Raw genomic sequence first — 25546 nt, 5'->3', positions numbered from 1 at the left:
AGCAGGTAGGCTGGTCATCACACTCTGTCAATTGGCTTTGAAAAATCATGAATCTTATGATACAGGAAAGACCTCGAAAGTTCATCTAGTTATATGCCCATAGAATGTTTGAGCTGGAAAAAGTCATAGAAACAAGCTCCATTACTTTACAGATAATGAAATTGAGAGCCCTTGGGTCCCAGTATCATTTCAGAATATCTAGTCATCTCATCAGCTTCCACCACTAAAGGACCAGTCCTCTTATTAGTTAGGGAAAAGCTTGAAATAGAGCACTAGTCTCCACACTCTCAGTTCAGTGCTCTTTCCTCTTCTGCCTGCTAAGTCCATGGTCTGACTCTAAGGAGACCTAAGCACCATTTCAAAACACACACACACACATACAAAAGGATGGTTCTTCCTGGGCCCTTTCTCTCTCCCCTTCTCCTACATTCTATCATGCTCTGAGGGCATACCCAGACCAAGGAGAATATGACATGTCCTTTCCCAGCCACAGGTATAGCTATAGACTTTCTCTCTTATTATGGAATATTCATTGCCTCTTTGATGCCTTTTAGAGTGGGTAACTTGCATTAGTAAATAGGGTTCATTTCCTGTGCCAATTTGGATCCATTTGCATAGTCTATCTAGGTTCTGTGTCAACAAAAATTCCAAGTCCAAGTCTGAGTCCACAAGGGAAGAGTGTTGGGACTGATTAGAATGTCTACCGCAGATAAGGAAAAGGAGAATGGTGACACTTATCCTGCAGCCTCTGAACTTGGCATAGAAGGAGGCAAGCTGGTGCTCCCCAGGAAGAACTCATGTCCTTAAATCTGCACCAACCTGTTGTGATAGAGTTGATGCCAACCCGTAGCGACCCTAGAGGACAGAGCAGAACTGTCCCATAGGATTTCCAAGGACCGGCTGATGGATTTGAACTGCTGACCTTTTGGTTAGCAGCCATATCACTTAACTACTGCGCCACCAGCGCTCCAAATCTGCACCAGTCCCACCCATATTTCCAAAGTCAGCCCCTCCTCCTTCTCACTAGGCTCCCGCCCTGTCTTGCTAACCCAGCCTGTAGCAAGCATATTCAGGACTTCTCCTACCTTTGCATGGCCATTGAGAGGAGTGGTTCTCTGGTGGAGAGAAAAAAGCTTTTTGAACACTTCCATCACCAATATACAAATGAAAACCCAATTAGACACATTGACAGCCCATGGGGCTTGTTAAAATGGCCTCAAATTCTGTGAGCACTTGCACACTCTGTCAGTTTGTTTTGAAAAATCATCAGTCTTATGATACAAGAAAGACCTCCAAATTCTGTGAGCACTGTTGTAGTGAGTCTGCAAAGACAATCTGCAACAATTCTTCATCTCTCTGGACTCAAATTCACTCCTCAGATGAAGAGGGGGAGATAGAGTCTATTTCTCTTTCCCTTGATTCTAGGCTGGCCTGTGACTTGCTCTGATCCATAGAATTTGGCAGAAGTAACATTCTAGGACTTCCAAGTGCAGGCCTAAAGAGGACTGGTAACTTCTGCTCCCTCTGTCTTTGGAAGCCAGCTGTGATGTAAGAAGTCCAGCTACCCTTAGCCCACAATGCTGCGAGGAAGCCCAAGCTAGCCACATGGAGAGGCCACATGGAGGAGCACCAAGGCACCAGACATGTGACTCGAGTCTTCTTGGACCTTTCAGCCTAGTTGTCAGAGGAATGAAGCCAAGTGAATGACCCCGGATAACATCTCATCAGAAGAACTGCCCAGCTGAGTCCTGCCCAAATTTCTGACCTACAGAATGTGAAAAAATAAATTATGGCTGTTTTAAGCCACTACGTTTTAGGGTAGTTTGTTACACAGCAATAGAAAGATTGAAGCCCTGTCTTTTGTGATCATGGATGTGGCCCAATACCAGTGAAAGCCATCACTTCTTTGGTCATCTTGTTTGGTTCTTGCTGAAGACTGCGTACAACAAAAAACATGCAGGCGTAAGCTGAATCCACATGTCATCACAGCTTGTTGAAAAAGTCGGTCTATCACCCAGCTATTTGCCGCATAGGCTGCAAACCACCACAACGTCTGCCTTGGTCCTTGGAGTTGAGGGAATCACTCAGTTGTCTTTATAATGGGTAGACAGGATATTGCTGGCATGTGGTACAGCTTCAGAAAGGAACAAGCGAGTCTACTAGATTTCTCTTAAGTCCATTGCCTGACATTGTTTCATTCAGTCCTGATTCCTTTTGTTCATTTACTACTTGAGCTTGTGTGCCCATCCAAGGGAAGCACAGTTTTGGTTACCTGCAGGTGATTTCTTGCTCATCATTAGGTCATCGTCTTCATGTATCTTCATAGAATGTTCCATCATTCCTCTCAGAAAGTTCTAGAGTAAAACTGTCCTCACCATGTCAGCTACCAGAGGCTAAGCAGATCTTGTCCTAAGATGAAATATTCTGTCCATCGCCATGGGGATCTTGGTTCTGCGTTCTGCTGTCCCAGGGACATTCATAGAGCTGTTTAGTGCAGTCTATCCTCAAGAGCGAGCCCTCAGGCATGACTGTAGTATGAATCAGACAGGTAAACCTCCAATGGTTCAATGAAACTATTTTAAAAATTATTAAATAGCGGCTAAGGCAGGGAAGAACCCATTGCCGTTGAGTTGATTTTGACTCATAGCAACCGTATAGTACAGAGTAGAACTGCCCCATAGGGTTTCCAAGGAGTGGCTGGTGGATTCGAATTGCCGACCTTTTGTTTAGCAGCCAAACTCTTAACCACTACGCCACCAGCCCTGGTGGGACACTGGTTAAGAGCTTGGCTGCTAACCAAAAGACCAGCAGTTCAAATCCACCAGCCACTCCTTAGAAATCCTGTGGGGCAGTTCTACTCTGTCCTACAGGGTCACTATGAGCTGGAATCGGCTCGACAGCAACAGGTCTGTTTGTTTGTTTAAGGCAGGGAAGGAGAAGGAGGCAAAGATCTCTTACTAGTATGAGCTCAAGAGTACTTACTCTGAACAAACCTGGTTTCCATCAATAGGTGACTGGTTAAATAAATGATAGTATCACCACAAAGATGTGGAGGTTCCGTGGTAGAATTCTCATCTTTCATGCTGGGAGACCTCTGTTTGACTGCATTTGATTCCTGACCAATGTACCTCATGCATAGCCACCACCTATCAATGGTGGTTTGCGCATTGCTATCATGCTAAACAGGTTTCAGCAACTAATAGATCAAGACAATAGGTTCTAAACGATGTACATTATATGCTTCCTTTTTGTCTAAATGGGGGGGATGGAGAGGGACGGGGCGGGGGGTGGACAACAATAATATATAGTTGCATGTGTTTGCATTTGCATAAAGGAATACTGAGAGAATACACAGGAAACTAGCAACAGTGGTTAACCCTGGGGCAGGGAAGAAGAAAAGGGGGCAAGAACGTACATTGGTAATATGGGTGGATTGAAATTTACTATAAACTTTTTTATAGCTTTGATTTTTGAACCATGTGAATACATTACCTATTCAAAAAAAAAAAAGTTGGGGAAAAAAAGGTTACTTTGCCTAATTTGATTAAAGAAGAACACAAGAAGAAAGACCAGGATCAGAAGCTTTAGCTGGAACCATACAGATTTAACTTGCCTGGAACAACCCCAGTATGAATAAGAGTTTGAAAATAACCTGAAGGAGGCTAGGCGGAAGGAATGTTTTATCATGGTTTTCAAGAATCCAAAGCCAAGATGGTGCCTGAGGCGAGAGGTGGAAGAAGCAAGCTTCCATAACCTGCAGGATTACGTTAGACTGTCAGAATTGTTAGAGTGGAGTTCCCATCTGGACTCCGGAATCTCACACTCTGATTTATGTGAATTTTGATTGATCTTCCAGACCCAGGATTCCATGATAATTATTCCAGTCCAGATGTTCCTTGACAGTAAGAAAGAATTCCTTTCTATGACTGTGTTTCTGAGTGTCCTAATTGAGAGGGCAAAGTGGTAAGTCTGAAGCTGTGCCCTGTGATTCAGAGGGCTTGGAACTTAGGTACTAAGCCTGGACATGGGAAAATCAACTGTACTCATTAAATTAGCCTTCCTGTCCATTTCTGAAAAGTATAGTATTATAGCTTCCTTGAGGACAGGGGCATACACATCCTACCTATTTCAGTTCGTCCTTGCTGAATGAATGAAGGAAAGAATGAATGGTCTAAAACCTAGGAAATACAATTTATTTGCAAGTTATTTGTAAAATCATTTGCAAATTATTTTCAAAATGATTCAAATTGTTTACCTGAGGCAGGGAAGACTCCAATTTCTAACACTGGAGAAGATGAAGCTGTTGCCAGTAGAGGGCAGTGGTACCTTAATTAATTAATAAAAGAGAGTGCACGTGTGCGTGTAGACACACACACACACACACACACACACACATTTCTCCATTCCTTTTCTCCAGAGTTAGCTTCTTTCTGCTGTTTCTGTCAAGATAGAATGACCTGCCTTCAGTCAATTCATATACTTGCGTGATGGATAGTTGTGGTCATAGTCCTTGACCCACAAAGCCCCTTCGGCCAGACTTGGCAAACCCACCGTGTGCTGGAATGAACTTGAATTCTACATTAATACCTTCCTGATGACATTCAGAAACTGAGGGTTGTTTTCTGGGAAAAGAAGAGAATGCTTTCCTTCCTCTTCCCCCTCAGGGCCTCTGACCCTTCTTTATCTCCTGACAGGCATCATATCTAATCATGGGAATGAGGGTAGCCCAAACAAGACCTGGCTCTTTCCGGGTGGTGAGGGGAGCAGGCAGGGACAAGCACTGGGCCACAATCGTAGGCTGCTCCAATATTTAATAGTACAAAGAAGCAGCTGTCGAGCACTTGTGCACTCGGTGAGAGAGAAACAACTCAGGCTGATAATTAGCCTGCACCAATTCTTTCCATCGAGGACTTCTTACCCTCTACCCAACCTACTGCATTTAAATCATCCCCAGATAATGATTGTTTCCCTTGCATTTATTTCTTCAAAAATGCTGGGAAATAAGACTTTCCACTTTAGGGTAATAAGCATTAGTGCTCCATAGACTTCAAAGAAGTTCTTCATCCTTGAGTTTTTCTGGACCTCAGTTTCCTCATCTGACAAGTGGTTAACTGGATTCACCAGTTTGCTAATTCTAATCCTGACAATCTGTACAAGGTCCCGTGTATACACGTAAGTACCCATACTGAGCGCTGCATGCGTCTGTAAGGCCCGTATCAACAAATCCATGAGCCATGTTGTGACTAGCAGAATGCCAACAGTGACCCACTGAGACAAAACTAATTCCAGAAAGTCAAGTATATATACAAGTCAAGTTCAGACTAATGGGGCAGAGTGCAGTATGGAATATAGCAAGGGCACGGGGTGGGGGTGGTGTCAGAAAGGAAAGGGAGAATTATTGGCGCATCCAAATATTAATCATCATTTGTGTAACTACTGCTTACAAAATGTTCATATGTCCAGAGTCTCACTAAATCCTCAGAGTGGATTGTGAAGTAGGCCTGTGCGCGGACAACCCCATTTTAGAGGACATTGGTGCAAGCACAGCTTAGTGATGTCCCGAAGGTTACACAACTCACTTATTTCAGAACAAACTCTCCTGGGTCCATCTCTGCTACTTGTAATGAATGCATAGAAGGTACCTGTGGAAACAAACATGTTTCACTTAGAGATGACGGAAAGCTCATTGGGAGGATTTCAGCAAGTGCTTCAGGAATGGGAAGCCCCCATAGGCACACCACATCACCCACAAACATCCTAGGCAAGAGGGTGCTCATTAGCTGTAAGATTGGGCTGCTACAGAGCTAAAACAGAGAAGAGTAAAAAAGTAGGAAGCCATCAGTCTTGCTTTTCAGAAGTACAGAATCGGGGCTGTTTAGTGTTTGAGGCTCATTTTACTCCAAGGCCAAAAACAACTACCGCCTTACATGCCCTGAGCCTGAAAGACTATGTAAAGCGTCAGAGGGTGCAAAGAGCTAAATTGGCCTTTAAGATACAGATCAAATGAAGAGATACCTCCTCATCTGAACTTTCTCCTGCATTATTGTAGCAAAATTGCCTGAGGATGAGAAGAAGCTAATAAATGGTGGTAGTTTGCTGGTAGAGATGATTTCATGAGCCTTGGCATAGTAAGGAGTCTCTGGGCGGTGCAAACAGTTAATTTGCTTGGCTGCCAAGGGAAAGGTTGCAATTCGAGTCCACCCAGAGGAATCTCAGAAGAAAGGCCTGGCAATCTATTTCTGAAAAATCATGTGTTACCTACTGCCCTCCTACTACCAAATAATGAAGAATGCCTCTCCTCTCCTTGGCAGTAGATTTTTGGGAGCCTATAGGATTATTGCTGGAAGCATTGGCTTATTGGTGACCTGGAAGTATGGACAAGGGAGGTGAAGCCAGGGGAAGAGCAGCCACTGTAAATGTAGGTGGAGTCAGTATAACTGAGTGTGATTGGTGTAAGTCTGTCCTAAAGATGTTTTAGAAACACTTTGAGACAATGTTGACTGGGTAAACCACCATTATCTGGTAAGAAATTACTGAAGGTAATAATAATTATTGTTATGTCTTGATTTGGTATCACACTTCATAGCTGAGAGTCTTCATAGACATATTATCTCACTTGATCCCCAGTGACCCAGGACACAGACAAGGCAAGAATTATCACTGCTGTTTCACAGACGAGAAAACTGAGGCCCAGAGAATTGAAGGATTGGGCCACATTTATGCGGCTGGTACGTGCCTGGGCTGAAACACGAACACAGGACTTCTGACTCCAAATAGACCCAGTTTTCTTTCCAGGATGAGTCATGACTGAAGGAGGAAAAGCCAAACTGACAGCAAGGGGAACCACATCCCAGGTGGGCCTCCCAGGGCTTTTCGAGGACCTTGGTGGGTCTGGCTCCTAGGTGAAATCAGGGCACAGCCGTCTGTGCCCAGGCTGTGGGGAGTGACAGAGCTGGGCCTCTCTCCCTGGAGCAGAGAGAAAAAGGAAGAAATGGGGCGGTTGGGGGACAGGGGATAGTGTCAAGAGAAATTTGAGAAAAAGCACTGGACTGGGAATCATGACTTCGGAGTCCAGTCCTGCCTGTGCTTCTAGCTGTGGCTTGGGGCATGTCACTTCACCTTCCTGAGCCTCAGGTTCACCCGGGTAAAGTAAGGTGTTGGAGCAAATGATTCTAAGGTCCCTCTAGTTCTACAATGTTACAATTAAATATTCATCTGTTTTCACACGCACACACATACATAGTGTTGAAACCAGTTTATGAATGTTAACACTAATTAGTTCATTAAATAGTCATTGAATGTGCATTTCAATGACTAATGAATTATGGATCATTAGATAATATTATGAACAAAGCAATGCCAGGGTTCAACAATAGGTTAATGGTGAGCATAGACTAGATGCATATTTGACTTATAATGTACACCAAAATATTCATGTTGGCATATCAATCTGTGTGTAGCAAGAAGCGGGTTGGATATTTAGGAGAGAGTGTCAGTGATTTGGGCTTGCAGGAAATGCTGAATCCCCACATTAATGCCAGATATTAGTCAGCTAACAGAGTGTATCTTATACGTTGTGTATCTAGGAGCACATGAGAACATAGTGAAACCAAATGCATAGGCTCAAGAAACTATTTTGTGTGCCAAATTCCCCAACAAGAGCTGAACTGGCACTTAACACACAGATGAAACTAAGAGATAACACGTCATCTGAACTTTCTCCTGCGTTAGTATAGCAAAACGGAGCCCTGGTGGCAAACTAGTTAAGCACTCAGCTGCTCGCCGAAAAGTCGACGGTTAGAACCCACCCACCACTCCACAGGAGAAAGATGTGGCAGTCTGCTTCTGTGGATTACAGCCTTGGAAACCCTATGGGGCAGTTCTACTCTGTCCTTTAGGGTTGCTATGAGTTAGAATCAACACAATGGCAACAGGTGGTACAGCAAAATGGCCTGAAGATGAGAAGAGGTCAATAAATGGTGGTGATTCACTTGTACAGATGATTTTATGAGCCCTGGCACTGGTAAGGAGTCTCTGGGTGGTGCAAGTGGTTAACGGTCTTGGCTGCTAACCAAAGGATTGGAGGTCTGAGTCTACCCAGAGGTGCCTCAAAAGAGAGGCCTGGCAATCTACTTCCAAAAAATCAGTCTGAAAATTCTATGGAACACAGTTCTACTCTGACACACATGGGGTTGCCGTGAGTCGGAGTAGCCTCGATGGGAACTTGTTTGTTTTTATTTGTTTGTTTTGGTAATAGTAAACATCTCTCCTCCCTACTTTTGCCTAGTGCCACCATGGAATGAGATACTTCCTTTTACTTCCCAATTACATCCAGCCTCCTAATCCCAATATGAGGCAGGGTTGAGGGTGGGCGCCAGGAAGGGGACCCAGTTCACCTAAGACACAGAGAGGTTAAGCCAATTGTCCCAGCCCACAAGGGAAATCAGAAGCAAGGGCCATGGTACAGCCCTGGAATTCATGACCCCCAGGCTTTTCTTCTAGACAGATGTGTGTGTTTCCTCCAATGTTTGTTTAATGGTAGAAACATTTCAGTAGAATTCAGAGACCTGCCTTCTCTGAAGCTCACCTGTTGCTTTGGAATGTATTTATTTGTACACGGGGCCCCATCTCAGCAGACCGTTTCCTTCCTACAGCCAGAAGGCTGATGTGCTGGCGTCATAGTCTCCACAGCAACTGACTGTGATATTACAAACAGCAGATTGTGCCTCGAGGTAGATAGCAAGTGGCCCCAGCAGGTAAAGTGGGCCAAACAAACTTCCTGTTTCCACGCAGAGGTCTAAAAGAAGAACGGTCGAATGTTCTGCCCACTACCTCTTCTCTGGAACAACAAATACCTCACAAATTGAGGTCTTTTTTTTTTTTTCCCCCAATATTCTTACAAAAAGAGGCAAAAGTATTTCTGCTTTCCTTACTGATCACTACCCCCATCCCTCTGCCTCTTCTCCGCTGACAGGGTGGGGCCCTTTACTTTACTTGTAAACTAAAGACAAAGAAGGAACGAATTCCCTCTCCCCTTGGCCTGATCAGGACTGAGCATAGATCCTAGGTATTTAAGTCTGCATTCTGGTGATTGCCCTGATGAACCGTGATGGCTGTATACTGTGTTGTCCTCAAAGGAAAAGAAGAGGAGAAAAACTTGCTGTTTTTAGATGCCATCGACTCTATTTCGACTCATAATGATTCCATATGACAGAGTAGAACTGCCGCATAGGGTTTCCTAGGCTGTAATCTTTACGGGAGCAAATCGCCAGGTCTTTCTCCCATGGAGCCACTGGGTAGATTCGAACCACCAACCTTTTGGTTAGCAGCTAGGTGCTTAACCATTTGTGCCACCAGGGAACGGTAGAAACCATGTGTCTACCAGTCAAGTGTTCAGTTGTCATGAAACCCAGAGTATCAGGGGCCCTCCTCATAGTTCGGCTCCAGTATCTCCAACAGCCTGATCACCAACTTCCTATGGTCACTAGGCTGCCAATTGACCACGCCCCCTCACAACCTATCCCCCAGGCACCTCAACTGCTTTTTGGTGTTTCCCATGTCACTAAGCTAAGAACCACCTATTGCATCACGACATTCTTCTAGGGCCCTGGAAATGGAGGAATGGAGTTCAAAGGAAATGGAGATGACAAGGTGTGTGCCAGCCCACACCTTCATCTAGTCTCCTTACAACCACTTGGAGCATGGCCCCAGCTGGTTGGGCATTCTTAACAAGGCTTCTGAGCATTCAACCCTGGGACCTCAAAGAACTAAGCTAAGATGCAGGACCACAACTCAAACCCGTCTTTCTAACTCAGACGCTAGAGGACTTACCTTGTCTTTCATCCTTCAGTTCATTCCCCAGACCTCCTGCACTTCACGCATAACCTTGTCCATAGCAAACAGGAGGACAACTATAGTATCCATATTCTTGTGAAGAGGTCATTAGTTATCACACTGCAAGGAAGTGGGCACCTTAGCCATGGCTTGGAGAAAGAGAAAACCCATAAAAGACATTCTCAACTCCCACCAATTCCACATGTCCAAATCTTACCCATCCTGAAAGACAAAGGTCGCCTCTTCCACAAAGCTTCTCTGAAACACACATGGTAGGGATCTCTCCTCCCTCTGCAGACCCACAGCACCTAATCCAAGCCTCTCTCCAGGTTTGTGTCACTTTATATTGAATTCACAGTTAAACAGCTGCCTTACCTTCCCTACAAGATTTTACCTAAGCTACTTAGGAGTCTCTGGGTGGTACAAATGGTTAGCATACTCAGCTGCTAACTCAAAGGTTGGAGGTTTGAGTCTACCCAGAGGTATCTAGGAAAAAAGGCCTGACCATCTACTTCTGAAATATCAGCCTTTGAAAACCCTACGGAGCACAGTTCTTCTCTGACACATATAGTGTCGCCAAGAGTCAGAATCGATTCAAAAGCGACTGTGAAGCTACTTGAGTATAGAGTTAACGTCTCATCATATTTGTATCCTCCTTTGCCTTGAACATAGTAGATGATTAATAAATTGGAGTAAATGAATACATGACCATAATGCAACAGACTGTGTGACTTTGTTATCTGGACTGTATCTACATCTTTTATGTCTTAAAGGGCTTTTCTCCTGGCCTGCCACACCAGAAGGTGCTATTTCACACCCAGCTGATGATTTGTGTACTGTTAGGCTCACCCCCCACCCCCAATCATAACTAAGAACGGACCTCAGTGGAACATGGAAGTCAATGTTACAAAAGCATCTCCTTTTTGGCAGTGATCTCCAAAAAGTATTTCTTCTATTTTTCAATCAGTAAGAACAGAGATCCCTTTTTGAGGTATTTGCGTAGGTTCTAGAATCTATCCTTGAGCTGCAAGCAGGAGTCTTCTTCTTCCAAGATTACTTGATCTTTTTCTTCTATACAAATCAAAGTCTATCCTAATCAAGTACATCTCTAGAATTGTCTATTCCTTCTAAAAGCATCATGTACTATCTTCCTGTATCAGTTAATTTTAGCTTTGGTTGCAAGTGACAGAAACTCAAAATACTGTTAGCTTAAACAAGATGGAAACTTATTTCTCCATCTCAAAGAAGTCTGGAAGTGGACAGTGCAGGAGTGCTAGGGAACTTCGTACTATATGGCTCACTATTCTGGAGCCCTGGTGGTGAAGTGGTTAAGAGCTTGGCTGCTAACCAAAAGGTCAGCAGTTCGAATCCACCAGCCACTCCTTGGAAACCCTATGAGGCAGTTCTACTCTGTCCTGTAGGGTTGCTATGAGTCAGATTCAACCCGATGACACACAAAAACAACATTCTCAGCCTTAGGCTTCTCCTTCATGGTTCAATATGGCTGCTTGAGCTCCAGCTTTCAAGCTGGCAGCCTACTAGCAAAAACAAAGAAATAGTGAAAAGGGACATCTTCTTCCCTTTAAAGACACTTACCAGGGATTGCCCACAACACTTAATCCCACTGACCACAAGGGAGGCAGGCCGAGATCAATGTCGTCTTTATTCTGGTTAGGTTATAAATCAATTTAGAATTCTGTTTCTTAGGAAGATGGGGAAATGGATACTGGAGAAAACTAGCAGACTCAGTTTTGCCATCTGCCTGAATAATTAATTTTCTGTCTTTGAGGAAGTAGTTTTCTCATTCCTCGATGGTCAAGGCTCACAGAATCTCAATGCCCACCTTTGCTTTTCAGGAGAAAGTGAGTCTATTTGAAGCCCGCTGCCTGATGTTGTTTCATTCAATCCTGATTTCCAGGAGTTTGGATGGTGCTGGAATTTTTTCCTGCATCTGCTTGTTGGATTCTCTTTGGAGGAATCCAATATATATTGGAGTCAGGTGATTCCAAGCCACACAGCAAGTTAAAGCCAAAACAGGAGTGACACGCAGTGGTCCTGACCCCAGTCCCACAAGAACCACTTCTCTGATGAGGCTCAGCTGGGTCTGAGTCAGGAGAAGAGGCTGTCGCTGCAGAAACAATGGGTGCTGGTGAGTGCCAGGAAGGTGAGAGGCATAGGACTCCTGGTGGTAGGCAACCTCAGGAAGCTATAGATAAGAAATCTGTGCCCAGTGGCACTGGGCTTCAGTGTCCTCATTCCAGCCACAGCACACGGACCAGCAGCAGACCTCCCCAGTGCCATCTTGCTGCCTGGACTGCCTCTGTTTGGGCACCACCCTCGTCTCGGGGCAGGAACAACACCACCTGGACCAGCAAACCACCCCCACACAGCATGGCAGCCTCCTGCCATCTGGCAAGTCGCATGGGACCATGAAAGGCAAAACATATGGCTGCACCCATTCTTGGGGGCCCTGAGTTTCCAGGTAAATGAGTCGCTGCCTGGGCTGGTGACTACATGCAGACTCTCTTATTATCGTTTGGAATCTGGCCCAGCCCCTCCAGCTCTCCTGCTGCCTCCCTGAGTGGGATCTGCCTTCCCACTGATGTTTTCTCCTCTGGAGGGCCTCAGGAAAGTTATTTAAGCTGGCAGTTTGCCTGCCTCCTCTCTCTGGGTGCCAGGTCCTCTGAACACCCCACAGACTCGGGAGCGGGGGAGGATGGTGATTGGCTCCAGTTTTGAACTATATTGTACTCATCAGGTTTTAGTATCCTGGAGAGGCATGGATGTGGCCAGGGACTATCTTGGGTTGGAAGGCAGGGTGCCTGAGTTCTATTTAGGGTTAGGTGGGGCCCACAAGGGAAGAAGGACACTGTCCTGCCTAAGGGGCCTTGCTGGGAGAGCAGGATGGCACCTCTTCAAATGGGGCAAATGGAAGCTTTCTAGGTATACGTCCTTCAGAAATGCATTCTCCCTTCCTTGGATGGGATGACTACCTCCTGTCTTCAGAGAAATACATTATTCTTGTTTCCCCTTTACAGATGAGGCCACTGAGACACAACTACCATTAGGATAGGGCGAAGTTTCCCCATTCTGTCTGTGTCTTCTTGGGTAGGTCATATACCCTCTCTAAAGGGGTGCTGGGACATTGTACAGTCCAGCCTTAATTCTGGATCAGCAATGTTGGAATCTCTTTTATAAAAAGACCAGGGTCGGAGAGTTAATCCTTGTGGACAGTGAAGCTAAGCTTCCTGAACATCAAGCAGGGTCTTCTTTTTTTCCTTTCTTTTTTCTTCATGAAAATGTTGTCCTTTTAAAAAAATGAAGTCTTTATCTATAAGACTAAAATGACCCCATTTGAAGAGGGACCCACACTAATCTCCAGAAAGACCCCTCCTCTGATACTGTTCTCCACTCTTCTCCCCAAAGCAAACACAGTTGCCAGTCTAGGGTACATCCTCCTGGCCCCTTTCCACACGGCCACCCATAAGTGTACTTAAAGAGTCCTCTTTTCCCTACAAAGCAACAGGCCTGGAGAGAAAGATAGGTTCTGGGACACCCTCTTTGTATCAGATTCAGACAGCTTTTCCTCTTCCTTTTTCTCCTCAAATAGTCCTCCAAGAACAGGTGCACTACAACCCGTAGCTACTGTGCTTTAAATAAGTTCTCACTCACGCTATCTTCTGCACACCCCAAACCAAGGGGGTGCCAGTGAGAGACAGTCCAGTGAGGACAGTCGTTAGACATTAGCCCAATTGCTGTGGAGGAAGTCTAGAACCAGGCATCACGGGAAGGTTCTGCCAGCTTTGGAGAAGCTATCCCAGGCTGGAAATAGCTGCATGAACTTCTTTCCAGACAGGCAAAATCAGACATAGAGAAGCCAATTTGCCCAAGAACATTCTGACTCCTGAACCAGTCAGGACCTTGCAGGACAACACAGAGAAACTGCCTGCTTTGGAACATGGGATAAATGAGACTCTCTTGGTTTTAGAAAAATGAGGTATAGAAAGGCAATGGTGGCCTTTAGGGTTCCTGGGAGCTGCTCATCTCTCACTGTTAGACCTTAAATAAGAACCTGCCATGTCCTGTGTGATCTACATATGAAAGAGGAGGGAAAATATATATCTTATTCTTCTCTGAGATTTCTAAATTTAAAAGACTCAAATTTTGTAAGAAAAGAGCTGGGAACTAGAGTAGCCACATGCGGTGGGAAGAGCCCGGGCTTCAGCTCTGGCTCTTCTATTTATAAACTGCAGTCCTTGGGCAAATTTTCTTTCAACATCTCGGAGTCTCAGTTCTTTACCTCTCTGCTTCAATTAAACTGATCTCACAAGCTAGTTCTAAGGATTAAATGAGATAACACTTACAAAAGGAGATAGTTGGTGCCCGGCACATGACGGGTATTTGGTAAATAGCAGTTTCATAACCAGTTTCTTTCTTTCTTTCTTTCCTTTTTTGTCTTCTCCCAATGAGTTTAATCCGGTGGACTTCACATAATTTAAAAAAAATAAAAGGAATTCTTTCTACACTTCCGAGTCTGTGGCATATCACAACCCCAATCCTAGTAGCAGGCTGAAAGGTTTTTAAAAATGTTTATAACAATGGTTCATTGAGAAAGCACTGAAAACTGAATGGACAGCTGAGGCAATTTTCTAGGTAATCCCCATCCCAAATCAAGTAATGCCTGGTCTGATTGATCGGGGCAGTTGTCTACATCTTTGCCTCATCTTGCCCACTCCGGATCTCGTTGTTTCACAGATTTTTTGGTTAACTTTTTAAAAACATAATGTTGGTTCATTATTTCTGATTGTACCAAGTAGCTTGAAGAATCTCTCTTTAAAAGAAAAACAAAATGGATTTGTCTCTTAGTCGTTCTCTCAAATGCTCGTTTTTTATTAGAAATTGTTTATTGGGGTAAATGTACATGTAATAAATGGTTTGCCATTTCAACATTCTTCACGTGTACAATTCAGTGAGACTAGTTATGTTTATCATGTTTTTCAACCATCCAACCATTTAAATCCATTTCCAAATTTTCCCATCACCTTTAACAGAAGCTCAATTTCCCCTAAGCAGTGAGCCCCCCTTTTCCCTTCCCTCCCACCTGCCCCTGGTAACCGCTAATAAACTTTGGTCTCTATACACTTGCCTAACCTAGATATTTCATATAGTGGAATCAAACAATATTCGCCCCTTTGTGTCTGACTTATTTCACTCGGCATAATATTTTCAGTGTTTATCCATGTTGTAGCATGTAACAGGACTTCATCAAATGCTCATTTTTGAATGAAGCAAAATCCCAAACAATGATCATAACAGCCCCACTAGTAGCTGTCCTTGAAAGAGCCAGAAACAGCCCTGTCTGTTGCCTCATTTGTTTTTACCAAGTGTCCTTAAAGGCCCCAAGACATGTATGAGTATTAATTTGTACAGGGAAAAGTGAAGCTCACACAGGTAACAAGACTCGTCCAAGGTCACAGCTGAACCACAGTGCAAGTCTCCAGATCCCCACAAGGTCCAGTTTTTGCTATGCTTAAGGAAGTTTGAGAGTCCTCCCACCATCCTTTAGGGCAGGTCCAGCCCCACGAGGGATAGCTTATGCATGGTCAGCCTGGTACAATTGAAAGAATGCAGGAGGACCACCCTTCCTCCCTCACTACCCTCTTTAGTCGAAAGAATTCCTCCCACTTAGATGCCTGAAATGATTCATGCCTTGGAGGGTTCCCAATCACAGGTCCAAAGATGATCTGGGCCTGGTTACATCAGACCCACTGAGTCAGTAAGTCTGGGGCGGAACCTGGCGATTCACATTTGTTAAAAGCTCCCCCAGGGAACGCACAGCCAGGTTTTAGCACCACTGCTTTAAATTGAACCTTGCCTTCCTAGCTGTCTGAGTTTGAAAAAGAAGTTCTCATAGGAGGAATAAGCCATGAAGGAGTAGCTAAAACCTTGGTGCAAAATTTCCCTACTCCAGAGAAATGGCCCTCAATAAAAGAGTTCCGGGATCAAATATGCTTAGGAATGCTAACCACACTTTTGCCTTCTTGCAGATTCGCAGTTCATATTAGCATAGTTAAGGCTCTCAGAATTGTTCATAAAACCTAGTTAATCCAGCATTCCCTACGTTTCTGTCAGTTTGTCATACTGTGGTGGCTTGCGTGTTGCTGTATGCCATGGAAGCTATGCCACCGGTATTTCAAATACCAGCAGGGTCACCCATGTGGACAGGTTTCAGTGGAGCTAGACTAAAACTGACTAAGAAGGGCTTGGTGATCTACTTCTGAAAAAATTAGCCAGTGACAATGTTATAAATAGCAGCAGAAAGTTGTTTGATATAGTGCTGGAAGATGAGCACCTCAGGTTGGAAGGCACTCAAAATACGACTGGGGAAGAGCTGTCTCCTCAAAGTAGAGTCAGCCTTAATGACGTGGATGGAGTAAAGCTTTCCGGGAACTTCATTTGCTGATATGGCACAACTCAGAATGAGAAGAAACAGCTGTAAATATGCATTAATAATTGCAACGTAGAATGTACAAAATCTGAATCTAGGAAAATTAGAAATGGTCAAAAATGAAATGGAACACATAAAGATTGATATCCTAGGCATTAGTGAGTTGAAATGGACTGGTGTTGGTCATTTTAAATCAGACAATCATATGGTCTACTATGCCAGGAATGACAAATTGAAGAGGAATGGCGAGCGTCGCATTCATTGTCAAAAAGAACATTTCAAGATCTATCCTGAAGTACAAGGCTGTCAGTGATAGGATAATATCCATACCCTACAAGGAAGATCAGTTAATACGACTGTAATTCAAATTTGCCCTCCAACCACTAATACCAAAATTGAGAAAATTTAAGATTTTTACCAACTTCTACAGTCTAAAACTGATCAAACATGCAATCGAGATGCATTGATAATTACTGGTGATTGGAATGGGAAAGTCAGAAACAAAGAAGAAGGATCAGTAATTGGAAAATAGGGCCTTGGTGAGAGAAATGATACGGGAGAACACATGATAGAATTTTGTAAGACCAATGACTTCTTCATTGCAAACTCTTTTTTTCAACTACATAAATGGTGACTATATACGTGGACCTCATGGGATGGAAAATACAGGAATCAAGTCGATTACATCTGTGGAGAGAGACAATGGAAAAAAACTCAATATCATCAATCAGAATAAGGCCAGGGGCCAACAGCGAAACAGACCATCAATTGCTCATATGCAAGTTCAAGTTGAAGCTGAAGAAAATTAAACAAGTCTGCAAGAGTCAAAATATGACATTGAGTACATCCCACCTGAATTTAAAGATTATCTCAAGAATAGATTTGACACATTTGAACACTAATGACTGAAGACCAGCAAAGTTGTGGGATGCCATCAAGGACATCATACATGAAGAAAACAAGAGGTCATTAAAAAGACAGGAAAGAAAGAAAAGACCAAAATGGATGTCAGAAGAAAGGTGATCCAACAGAATACAGAAATTATTGAACAACATCAATAATATCACACACAAGTAAAATTTTGCTGAAGATAATTCAAAAATGGTTGCAGCAGTACATCGACAGAGAACTGTCAGAAATTCAAGCCAGATTCAGAAGAGGATGTGGAACAAGGGATATGATTGCTGATGTCAGATGGATCTTAGATGAAAGCAGATAAAAAAAGATGTTTACCTGTGTTTTATTGACTGCAAAGGTATTCAACTGTGTAGATCATAACAATTTATGGATAACACCGCAAAGAATGGGAATCCCAGAACACTTCATTGTGCTCATGTGGAACTTGCACATAGACCAAGAAGCAGTTGTTCAAACAGAACAAGGGGATACTGCAAGGGTTAAAATCAGGAAAGATGTGCATCAGGGTTGTATCCTTTCACCATAAAATATTCAATCTGCATGCTGAGCAAATAATTCGAAAAGCTGGACTATATGAAGAAGAACAAAGCATCAGGATTGGAGGAAGACTCATTAACAAACCTTCCATATGCACATGACACAACCTTGCTTGCTGAAAATGAAGAGGACTCGAAGCACATACTGATGAAGGTTGAAGACTACAGCCTTCAGTATGAATTATACCTCAACATAAAGAAAACAAAAATCCTCACAACTAGACCAATAAGCAACATCATGATAGACAGAGAAAATATTGAAGTTGTCAAGGATTTCATTTTTCTTGGATCCACAATCAATGCCCATGGAAGCAGCAGTTAAGAAATCAAATGACGTATTGCATTGGGCAAATCTGCTGCAAAAGACCTCTTTGAAGTGCTGAAAAGCAAAGAAGTCACTTTGAGGACTAAGGTGCGCCTGACCCAAACCATGGTTTTTTCAGTCACCTCATATGCATGTGAAAACTGGACAAAGAATAAGGAAGACCGAAGAAGAATTGATGCCTTTGAATTATGGTGTTGGGGAAGAATATACCATGGACTGCCAGAAGAACAAACAAGTGTGTCTTGGAAACAGTAGAGCCAGAGTGCTCTTTGGAAGTGACAATGGTGAGACTTCATATCACATACTTTGGACATGTAATCAGGAGGGACCAGTCCCTGGAGAAGGACATCATGTTTGGTAAAGTAGAGGATCAGTGAAAAAGAGGAAGATCCTTGATGAAATGGATTGACACAGCGGCTGCAACAATAGGCTCAAACATAGCAACGATTGTGAGGATGGTGCAGGACCAAGCAGTGTTTCATGCTGTTGTACATAGGGTGGCTATTAGTTGGAACTGACTCGGGGACACCTAAAAACAACAACAACAATAACCGAGCATTTCCCAGACATATTTGGTCCAGAACACTCCTCCCTCATTTTTTCTTTCCTTAACTCCTATTGGAATTCCAGAAGACTCATTTTGGGAAATGCTGGCTTTTTGTACACCACTGTAGCAACTTTCTCTTTGGATGACCTGGAAAAACAAGGAAAGATTAAGAAAACTGATTGGGAACACTTGATATTAAGGTTTTCTGCAATACTACGAAGAAAAACTCCACAGACTTGGGTGCAAGCTTTCTATATATTTCCTGTGAAGTGAGTTGTTATGCATCAAATTTGTTCCCTATCAGAATATTAATATTATGCATTTGTAGGTGGTTTCAGAGTTAACAAAGTCCTCAATATGTTGATACGACATAATACCTGGGGGTGAGTATTAATATCTCCATTTTATAGAAAAGAATATTGAGATCCAGGAAGCTTAAACAACTCAGTTGAGAACTGGAAGGGGCTCAGAAATAATCTAGCCCAATGGTTCCTAAGTCTAAATACACATCAGAAATACTTAGAGCCCTTATTAAAAACATAGGTCACTGGAAATTCTGCTTGATAGGTCTTGGGGGCGGGCAGGAGCCTTTCCTTTTAAATAAACCCACGTGATTCTGATGTTGCCTGTCAGGGTTTAGATCTAATCCTCTCTTTTTAAACTGAGAAAACTAAGGCCCAGTAAGAGAAACTGAAGAACCCAAAATCACAGAGCCAGAACTCAAAATGGATTTTTCTCATTCTAAGTCTACTTACTGTTACAGCCCCTGAATCCTTGATGCCTCACATTGCAGCAAGGGACGTCATGGTGGATCATGGTGAATTATGGTGGCTCAAGGAGGTCCACATATGACAAATAGTAAAGGCAAATAGTAAAGGCACTTTGGAGGGGCAGCTAATCTTTACAAAGTATGCTGGAGCCATAACCGACAATATCCAAAATTCCTTCTGACAACATCAGGAGGTGAATCAAAATCATTTTCCTAAATGAAATTTTTCACATTGGAGCTAAACATAGGCTTACCATTTGATCCAGCATCACACTCCTTGCTATTTACCCAAATGAAATGAAAATTTAAGTCCACATACAAACCTGCACACAGATATTTATAGCAGCTGCTCATAATTTCCCCAAATTGGAAGCAACCAAGATGTCCTTCAATCGGTGAATGGATAAGCAAACTGTCGCACATCCATGCAATGGAGCATTATTCAGGGATAATAGGAAATGAGCTATCAAGCCAGGAAAAGACGTGGAGGAACCTTAAATGCATACTGCTAAGTCAAAGAAGCCAGTCCAAAAAAGCTGCCAACTGTATGATTCCAACTATATGATATTCTAGAGAAGGCAAACCTGTAGAGAATGAAAAGATCAGTGATTGCCAGAGGTTCAGGGGGAGGGGAGGAGGGATGAATAGGTGGAGCAGAGTGCATTTTCAGGGCAGTGAAACTCTTCTGCATGGTATTATAATAGTAGGCATATGACATCATGCATTTGTCAAAACCCATAGAACTGTACAACACAAAAAGTGAACACTAATGTAAACTATGGACTTCAGTTAATAATAATGTTATCAGTGTTGGTCCATCAATTGTAACAAATGTACCACAAGAATGCAAGCTATTAATAGGAGAAACAATGTGCAGAGGGGAGGGGTATATATGGGAACTCACTGTACTTTCAGCACAATTTTTCTGTAAACCTAAAACTACTCTAAAAAAAGTCTATTAATTTTTTTTACATTTGGCATTTCATTATTTTTCCTTTAAAAATGGCTCTGCCTCTCAAAATTTGTTTCTAAACTTAAATGTTTCAAAAGTCCTTCCTAGAATCATCCAACCCAACTTGAACTCTTCCTTTGATCTCACCTCTCTTCAGCAGCTGCAAATCCAGTTGCCCTTGAAGATGTGCTTTTGCTGATATGTTGACTATAAATGTTCTTGAGACATTTTCATGACCTAGGTCTACGTCTAGTCTTCCCTGCAGATATAATTTGTCTCCTTTTCACTCTGTCTTGGTCCCAGTGGGTCTGTACAAAGTTAATAAACATTGATAGCCAGCTACAGCTATACCAGAAAAAAAAAAAAAAAAAAAAAAAAACTCTAGCTGAGAGTGAGGAATCTTGAGTTCTAGTCCCACATCTAAGGAGCCCTGGTGGCCCAGTGGTTAAGCGTTGGGCTGCTAACCGAAGGTCGGCAGTTTGAACTCACCAGCTGCTCCCCTCCAGAAAGATGTGGCAGTCTGCTTCTGTAAAGATTACAGCCTTGGAAACCCTACAGGGCAGCTCTACATAGGGCTTTGAACTGGTTTGTTCTGGTTCAACCCTCTACTGACAATTTGCCTTTCCAATCCTCAGGTGATTCTTATGTGTACCAGGTGATTCTTATTTACATATAAGAATCACCTGGGGATCTTGTTAAAATGTAGATTCTGATTCAGTATCTGGGTGTTGGGGATCTTATTAAAATGTAGATTCTGATTCAGTATATCTGGGGTGAAAATGCAGATTCTCAGCAGAGGGTTGAACCAGAAACAACAAATTCAAAGCCCTGGTTCCACAGCCTGAAACCCTATGAGGGCAGTTCCACTCTGTCCTATAGGGTTGCTGTGAGTCAGAATCAACTCAACAGCAATGGGTTAGTCCCAGATTTGCTACTAATTTGTTCATCACTTTGTGCTTCAATTTCCTCATATATAGATGATTACATCATACAAGATCAATATTTTACAAGACGTACTCTGAAAGACAGTTCCTCAGGATGTTTAATGGTTGTTATTAAAAGAAAAAGGCACCCTGTGGTCAAATACACTTTGGAAACACTAGGTTAAATAGCCGAAACCCTGGTGGTGTAGTGGTTAAGTGCTATGGCTGCTAACCAAAAGGTTGGCAATTTGAATCCACCAGGCACTCCTTGGAAACTCTATGGGCCAGTTCTACTCTGTCCTATCTGTTCAACTCAATGGGTTTGGTTTCTGGTTTTAGGTTAAATAGGTCTCTAGTGCAGGTCATCTCAGAGCATTTAATGTGCATCATGAATCTCTGTTATAGGGATAGTTTATACAGAACCCTTCTTGAGGAAGCATCTTGTGAGGTTAATTTTCTGAAAAACTCACTTAGGTAGATGGTGGGCAAGATGAGCTCCAGAGTCCTTTCCAGGACTAACAGGTGTGAATAGAGGACAAAGGACTGGACCTAAAGCCAAGAGACTTGGGTTTAAAACTTCTACTTACAGCTGGGTGATGGTAGCAGGCACATCATCCAGCCTCTCTGAGCCTCATTTCCCTTAAACTTAACTCATAACATTGTGGTGAGGATTACACACGAGTGCCTACACATGCCTCGAATGAAATAAATGTTTAAATTCTATGAGAATATGACTATTTCCCAATCTGACATTCAATATCTTATTTCCCACTTATATGTTTATCCACAGCTCCACTGGGTTTCCTTCTGACAAAGTTCTGTGCATTAGCCCCTACACTACACGCTTTTTGTGTGTGTGATTTTTTTTTTCATTTTGTCTTATTGTATTCTCTCCTTCTCTGACTCTAATTTCCATGGTGTCTATTCATCCCCACATTTTAAAATGTATTTTCTTTATTTCTGAGAGCTTTTCCTTTATTTCTAATTCTTAACTGAGTGCTGTTTATTCTTTTTTCCAGAGAGTTTTCTCATTTGCTCATGTAATTTGTGAGCTTTTCTATTTTGAATTTATGTTTTTCATTAATAAGTTCTGCCATTTTATTAGTTTCCTTTAGTTTATCTTGAAATATTATGCTGTATTTTTTCAACTGCTTTTTCATGATATTTTTTCTTGTGTACCATCTTTATCTGAGAATACATTATTTGTATTGTTACCTTATTTTTGGTCTACATATAGGATTTGATTGCTGTTTTTGTTTTGTTTGTTTTTTTTAATTTTTTTTATTGTACTTTAGATGAAGGTTTACAGAACAAATAGTTTCTCTTTAAGCAGTTAATACACATGACAATGGTTAATAACCCCATGACATGTCAACACTGTCCCTTCTCAACCTTGAGTTCCCTATTACCAGCTTTCCTGTCCCCTCCTGCCTTCTAGTCTGGACTGTTGTGCCCCCATTAGTCTTGTTTTATTTTATGGGGCTGTCTAATCTTTGGCTGAAGAATGACCCTTAGGAGTGACTTCATTGCTGAGCTAAAAGGGTGTCCAGGGGCCATGCTCTCAGGTTTTCTCCAGTCTCTGTCAGGCCAGTAAATCTGGTCTTTTTTTGTGAGTTAGAATTTTGTTCTACATTTTTCTCCTGCTCTGTCCAGGACCCTCTGTTGTGATCCTGGTCAGAGTAGTCAGTGGTGGTAGCCAGGCACCATCTAATTGTACTGGACTCAGTCTGGTGGAGGCTGTGGTAGTTGTGGTCCATTAGTCCTTTCGACTAATCTTTTCCTTGTATCTTGTTTTCTTCATTCTCCCTTGCTCCCAGAGGGGTGAGACCAGTGGAGTATCCTAGATGGCTGCTCACAGGCTTTTAAGACCCCAGATGCTACTCACCAAGGTAGAATGTAGAACATTTTCTTTATAAACTGTGTTATGCCAATTGAGCTAGATGTTCCCCGAGACCATGGTCCCCACAGCCCTCCGCCCAGCATTTCAGTCCCTCAGGAGTTTGGATGTGTCTATGGAGCTTCCATGACCTTTCCTTGTACAAGTCGTGCTGGCTTCCCCAATACTGTGTACTGTCTTACCCTTCACCAAAGTTACCACTTATCTATTGTCTATTTAGTTCCCCCCACCGCCACCATCCCTCGTAACCAACAAAGATTGTTTCTTTTTGTGTGTAAACTTTTTCATGACTTTTTACAGTAGAGGTCTCATACAATATTTGTCCTTTTGTGATTGACTTATTTCACTCAGCATAACGTCCTCCAGTTTCATCCATGTTATGAGATGCTTCACAGATTCATCATTGTTCTTTATCATGTAATCTCTTTTCTGTTGCTAAAGTTTTCATCAATGTGTAGGGTAAGGATTCTGTGGAAGGTGCTGAACTACAATATTTTATGACTTTATGAACTTAGGGCTGTGATGTTGTTACTGCAAAGTATTTTAAAATATGCATATATTTACCCTCACAGTGTAGTTACCTCTCCAGTACTTTGTGAAATATAGCTCTCTGGATACCTCACCCACTAGTATCTGCATCTTTTCTCTCTTCTTTATGCCCAGTATTTTTAATTCAATTTACAGTGCACTCTCAGCAGTTTTTCCTAGTTTGAGTCCTAGTCCTTCTGGGAAAGGATTTTGTCCATTATTAAGGAGAGTTCTAAATGGCCCTGACTACTGAGTCACATTGTCCAGGCCTTTGAGCTCCCTTTTCTTCACCCATTCTGTACCAGGGAGATATGCTAACCAGACCTGATGTTAACACAGCCTGTCCTTTATCCTACAGGCTTGAGAGTTTGTGCACCAAGGCCCCTGAAGCTCTTCTAGCCTAGGTAGGCACTGCAAGAAGTTTGATGGGAAAAGTTCAGCAGGCTGATAAGTGGTTTTAGGCAGTGAGCAGAACAGATTGCTGGCAACACATGGCTTAACCCACTCAAGTGTCAAAATGTGATCACCTTTCCTCACCAGAAGTCAAGTGTTTGTCTAGGTTGACCCTGGTCCAGGCACACCTGGGCTGAACGCAGCCAGTCTTTTCCCTAGACTGAGCCTACCCATTTTGACCCAGTCAAGGTCAGCAGTCACTGGAGATAAAGTTCAGAGTTTGGTGATGGTGGTAGGGAGTAGAGTTCCAGGACATTTTGCGTTCAATGAAAAGCCAGCAAAAGTTACTTGATTTACAGGCATATCAGCATGGGTTGTGGGGAACCAATACCTCAGTCACTTTGGATCATTAGACTATGGTTCTGATCTTAAGGATGTTGGCACTTTCATCATGAAAGAACGACAGTGCCAGGAATTATTCTAGGGGTCTTACATGTATTAAGTCCTTTAGACTTCACAATTCTATGAAGTAGTTTCTATTACTATCCCTGTTTGCATATTAGGAAACAAGGCACAGAAAGGTAAAGTAACTTGCTTAAATTTCCATAGCTATTTAGTGGAGGAACTGGGATAAACACAGGAAGTCAAGTTCTGGAACCTATGATCCTATGCACCTTGCTATCCTGACTCTTTTAAATTAAATAAGGGTCTCGCTCTTCGAAACTCAAAATAGAGCTGTGAAAAGCAATTTCATTTAAACTAGTATAATATTTCACCATGCAAGGCAATGTGATTTTGCAAACAGGATAGGACAGGACATCAGAAATCGGGACCCAAGGGTAGTACCTATGAGAATTCCACTCAGATAAATGGTCTTCCAATTATTTTACTTCCTGGACTTCCCTACCCTAAAGGCACTGTAATTTCACATACAACACATACACACAAATGACACGCAGCCAGCTTAGCAGGTACCACCACCACCAAAACAGGTATCTGAAGTGCTTTAACTTTTAACTGGCTTACCTGGGTGGCACAAATGTCTAAGAGCTGAACTACTAGCTGAAATGTTGGCGGTTCAAATCCACCCAGAGGCGCATCAGAAATCAAGCCTGGTGATCTGCTTCCAAAAGATCACAGCCTTGAAAACTCCATGAAGTAGTTCTACTCTGCACACATGCACACATAGAGCCGACACGAGTTAGAATTGATTCCATGGCAACTAACAACAACAACAGCCTTTAACTCCCTTCTCCTGGTAGCCTTTCTAACTTTAGATGTAAAAAAAGAAGGAGTACAGAGAAATAACTGGAGAGGCGAGAAGGCTAACACACGTGGCATGGCCATTTATCTCTTCACTGAGTCAACAATTATTTTATAAAAGCTTCCCACAGGACTGGCAGTGCTAGGCACTCAACTGACCAAGGTAAATTAGATAAAGATCCTGCCCTTGGGTGACTCCCAGACCGGTAAGAG

Source organism: Trichechus manatus, unplaced genomic scaffold (genome assembly GCF_000243295.1).
Source record: "Trichechus manatus latirostris isolate Lorelei unplaced genomic scaffold, TriManLat1.0 scaffold00081, whole genome shotgun sequence".
Taxonomy (NCBI): Eukaryota; Metazoa; Chordata; class Mammalia; order Sirenia; family Trichechidae; genus Trichechus; species Trichechus manatus.
The sequence above is the reverse complement of the archived record's forward strand: the minus strand, read 5'-3'. Positions refer to the sequence as shown.